We start from the raw sequence: 5,189 nt of genomic DNA, 5'->3' as shown, positions 1-5,189 counted from the left end.
ATGCATGCACCTTCTGTTAGTCACAAAATATTTTGAATAACCTAAGCAATTTAATTTAGACAATATTTCTGATCATGTATGGTAGGTTATATTGAGTTAGTGGAATTTACGGTGATAAATTTTCTTCTATGCTTATTATTGTTGAGAAAAAGTTTACACAGCCAGATTTTTTATTTTATTTATAGTCAACGAGTGAATACCATTGATATGGTTATATTTTAGATGATTGCATTGTATAGCTGTGTGAATTATACGTAGATGTGCGTTTGTATAAATGGTCTTTCTTCTTATCCATACACTCTGTAAAATTGACCTTAAAAAGTCTATTAAATTCTCAACTTGCCCCAACTAGAGAAGATACGCAGCATAAAGATTCAAAATAAAATCTGTAACATTCACTCTATGTAATAAATATTTATTTTTATAGTATCGTTCAACAAAAAAGCCATATTTAGAAAGGACAAAATCTTTGAATTCACCTCATCCTTTAGCATCAATCAAAGTGACACATAAATTATTAATTAAAAACATTAAATTAAATAAAAATAGTTATAAAAAATAAAAACGCTAATTTTAACGACGCTAATGCTTCCACCTAAATCCTAAACCCTAAATCTTAAATTCTAAACTTTATACCCTAAATTCGAAACCCAAATCCAAACCCCTAAACCAAAACCCTATACCCTAAACCCAAATCCAAACCCCTAAACCCAAATTATATACCTTAAACCCAAAAATAAGACTATAAACCTAAACTCTATACCTTAAACCCAATATCTAGACCCTAAACCCAAATCGTAAACCTTAAACCCAAATTATATACCCTAAACCCAAAACTTTAACCATAAATCCAAACGGTAAATCCTAAATCCAAACCGTAAATCCTAAACTCAAAGCCTATACCCTAAACCCAAATCTTAGACCCAAAACCCAAACCGTAAATTCTAAACTCAAAACCTATACCCTAAACCCAAATCTTAGACCCAAAACCCAAACGGTAAACCTTAAGCCCTAACCCAAAACTTAGATGCTATAGGGTTTGGGTTAAGGTTTACGGTTTGGGTTTAGGGTGTAAGACTTGGGTTTAGAGTATAGGGTTTAAGTTTATAGTATATTTTTTAGGTTTAAGGTATATAATTTGGGTTTAGGGTCTAGGATTAGGGTTTAGGGTATAGGGTTTGGGTTTAGGGGTTTGGATTTGGGTTTAGAATTTAGGGTATAGGGTTTAGAATTTAAGATTTAGGGTTTAGGGTTTCGCTAGCGGCGTTAGCGTCTTTAAAATTAAAATTTTTATTTTTTTTAGATATTTTTTATTTAATTTAATATTTTTTAATTAATAATCTATGTGTTATTTTGATTGGTCTTAAAGGGTGAAGTAAATTTAAAGTTCCACCCTAGGGGTAAACCTAAGTTTTGTTCAGAATTAGAAACACATATACAACACATTAGACTGACCGATTGTACGGGCATTCGTGTGTAAGGAAATTATTTCTGAAATAGAGAAGGAAGTTTGAATTCAATATTTAGTGAATTGATTAACGACTAATCAAATTAATTCGCGGTTTAGATAACAGATTCTATTTACGGATGGATTGAAGAGAAGTAAGCAAAGGTGGCTCTTAGCCGTAACACGTGACTAAAATTTTATAAGCAGATAAGGAGACCAACATAATAAATAAATAAGCGTGGGGAATAAGGAAACCACGGCAACCTTTTATTTTCTTTGATTTTATGTGAAAGACCAGAGCAATTTGTAGTATTTGACTCTCACCAATACCATGTGTTAATTTGATAAAATAAAGAAAACAAGTTGATATCCCAAAAGTGGTAAAAAAAAAAACAAAAATGATCAATTTACGTATTGACAAATGCTACTATTCTGCAAGCCGTGTGTTTCAAGTGACTTTCGTAATGATAATTGATAAATAAATGTTCTATAACTATATGCTTAAAAACCATATTTAGAAGAAAAAAAAAACTATTTGCTTAAAAACCATTTTGTAATCGTAATATTCCATACGCTTTCCGCAAACTCCCGTGATTTATGAGATTTAAATATCTTTTTATAGATAAAGAAGGTTTTTTTCTCTCCAAACGTGTCCACATAGGATGACACGTCACTAATTCGAGCGACGTCGAACCGACACGTGTCATCATAATCGATCATTCGCATTTCATTAAATCCTCTAGCAATTCGTTTGGGCTTTTCTAATAATTGGGCTTCATGTTAGTTCGTTTAAGGCTTTTGTTATATCTAGGCTTTTATCATCTCCACCAAGATGCAGCACTGCGTTACCATTTTGTGTTAAACCCGCGTTCTTCTTTTTCTCCTCTCCAGACTCCATTGCGATTACTTTCATCTTCTTCCTTAGAGTACGAAAGCATACCAGTTACCGAATAATCCTCTTAAAACCCTCCATTAATCTATCACACACGATCTATATTCAATGCAAGTTCTGACTCTGCAAGGCGGTGAAAGTTCACTTATAAAAAGGTAAGATTTCCTATTTTGAGAATCATCCTCTCATTCTTATAAACTAAGCGGTATACTAATTCTATGAGCTATGGCTAACGTTTCAGTCTTCCTTTCAGATTTGCAGACGGGCCGTTCCTCCTCCACTTTTCAAGTCCGGTTGATCTATTTCTGGGAGGCCAGGAATGTCCACCGTGGTGGAGAGCTCATGGGAGTGGATATGCTACTACTGGATTCTCATGTATCTTATTTAAATCTGCCTTTTGTTCATAAACAGAATTATGAAAAGGTCAGCCTTCACCCTTGAACATCATCCTCCCAATTCGTAGTAGCACCAAAAATCTTAATTAGTCTGAAGCTGTTCTGAAACTGGTCTCAAAACTGATAGTAATCTGTCTTTGTCTGTCTATCTACTATCGTTTGTTGCCGTCAATGTCTCATCTCATATAAGAGGCACCCATCTGGACCTTGGTGTTATTACAAAGATGAACTTTTTGATATTTTTGTGGAATTGTTTAGACATAATCATCGATGCACCTGATCATACCTTGGTATTTCTGTATCCAAGACACTTGAATCCACTCTGGTTAATGTTTCATATGAATCTTTGTGTCTGCTCATTAATTTAATTCGAGTTTTTTTTTCTGAAGCCAGCTTCCCGGTGTGTCAACCTGCATTGTTATGAACCTTTAAGCAAAATGACCATATACCTCTAACTATCCGATCTCCCTTGAAGCGTAGAATCTCTTTAAAGAAAATTGAGACTTTGTGAAGGGTTGTATATGATTTCCCAACCTTTGTATTGTTTTAGGTGTCAGTAGTTTAAGTTGTGTTCTGAAGTAGTTGTGTTTCTTCTTAGCTGGATCGTGTACCGATGATATGACATGTTTGATATTCTTTTATTATGCATTTTGTTTTTTTGGGTTTTATCTCAGCAACCATGAAAGGTTGCTTAATTTTTTTTTCTTTTTCTTTGGTCTGAATGATTTTTTTTTTTAAAATACACCAATCACGAGCCGCCACTTGTTGGTGGGTCCCGCGAATATTATAAGCAACAAAGAAAACTCAGTGCTTATTTTGCATGCGGAATGGACGATGCTTGTGTTTTTGGTAGGGTCCCAGGCCATAAGCAACTCTTTTGATAGAGCGATAAAGATGCTCGTAGACTCTTTAATTTTTTGGTAAACTGGTTTGCTACATTCATTCTTGGATAGTTAGTTCTCTTCCACTATAAATTTAACACCTGTGTATAGACTATAATATAAAGATGTATCATAATGTTAGAATATTACGAAGAAGCTCAGCTTTTGTGTATAATTTATAGCGTTGATTCTAAGGTTGCATATAAGATTCCATTATAATAAGATTATGTAACGATGTTTACCTAAGCTGAATAAAAATTCTTAAAGCCCGTTCATGCTGATTCTCATGCACTTGATATATAATTTCGGCACTTGAGTTTGATTAATCCGGCGACCGTCTTGCCTTCGACGCATACGCAAAACTTACAAATGTGAGTGCCGCAACTGTAATCAACTCATGGTTCGTATTCCCTGCTACAACTGGTCGTCCATTGTTAACCCCCACAATGTTCCTTAATGTAGTTGACAAGCATATTGTTTTAGTGCAGGGGCCTGGTGTGGGAGACCTTGATAAGAACGACATACACAAATTCCTTAAAGACGTTGTCGGCCAAACATGCACTCAAGAAGACACGCAAGGCTAGCTGCTCAATTTGTCAAAATAATGACCTTATTAAATTCTTTGTCCTTGCTTTATCTATCATGTTTTCCAACTTTCAAGCAATTAAATAGTTCTTGCGGTAACTACACCCACATGTTGAATAACTTACCGCAAAGTTTATATAATGTTACAAAAGTAGATCGTTTGTTGGTTAAGGCAAACAAATTTTAATAATCCTATCAACTCCTTTCGGCAACTCGATCAGCTAACATTACACCGGTTCATGACACATCTCTGCTCGGTTAATGACACATCTCTGCTCTATGGTTCTGAAAGCTACAGTCTCATGCGTTATTAACTAGGTAGAATCACCCACTCAGATAGGAAAACATTTTAAAATGTCAACTTTCTAACTACAAACGAATGGGCTCGAAAATTAATGATAAAAAGTTTGTTTGGTTCATTAACATGTACCAATCGTCACCCCCGGTGCTCTTTTCACTGACCAGCCACAAATCCTCTGTGGAGGAGATGATCTGGTATCAAGATTGAGAAGCTCATAGACAGTAATATAAAATACTTAAGAGAACTGTTTGTTAGAGAACTTGCTGCATCTCGATATATTGAATAATTTTACCCCAGATTCATCACATTTTACATTCATAATACTTGACCATATTTCCTTCATAGCTATATGATTTTCATAACCAAAATGCAGGCGCACAGTGTGAGGTCCAAGTAACCTGTGCCCATGGTTCCATTAACTCACACAATTGTAATTTTTAACTTCAACCATTGACAAACATATACACAGGTTTCGAACAAGTTTGCTCAATAGTAATATTACAGGTCCAAAAAAAGAGATAGCATCAACCACTGTAGGTTGTCGACATGTACAGAAACAGAGTACTCCATGGACGCTAGCAATGCATGTGCGTGAAGAGGCCAGAGGTAAGCGCCTAACCCGACTTTCTTTTCTAAAACCCGTTTTTTTGGAGAAATTCTAAAACCGGTTTGGGTTTCAATTTATCAT

The 5,189-nt window shown here is 34.9% G+C and overlaps 1 long non-coding RNA gene across 2 annotated transcripts; it reads left to right on the top strand.

The window, feature by feature from the left end:
• The first annotated feature begins 2,288 nt into the window (after positions 1-2,288).
• LOC106321161 lies at positions 2,289-4,340 on the top strand. Of its 2 annotated transcripts, none has more exons than XR_001266005.1 (3): positions 2,289-2,494; positions 2,593-4,015; positions 4,099-4,340. It is a non-coding gene; the product is annotated as an uncharacterized LOC106321161 (long non-coding RNA). The 2 variants fall into 2 exon arrangements; XR_001266004.1 differs by having other exon boundaries at positions 4,104-4,339.
• The last annotated feature ends 849 nt before the right edge of the window (positions 4,341-5,189 follow it).

The sequence above is a fragment of the Brassica oleracea genome, unplaced genomic scaffold (genome assembly GCF_000695525.1).
Source record: "Brassica oleracea var. oleracea cultivar TO1000 unplaced genomic scaffold, BOL UnpScaffold01277, whole genome shotgun sequence".
Lineage (NCBI taxonomy): Eukaryota > Viridiplantae > Streptophyta > Magnoliopsida > Brassicales > Brassicaceae > Brassica > Brassica oleracea.
This window is presented reverse-complemented; position numbering and strand designations above follow the sequence as displayed.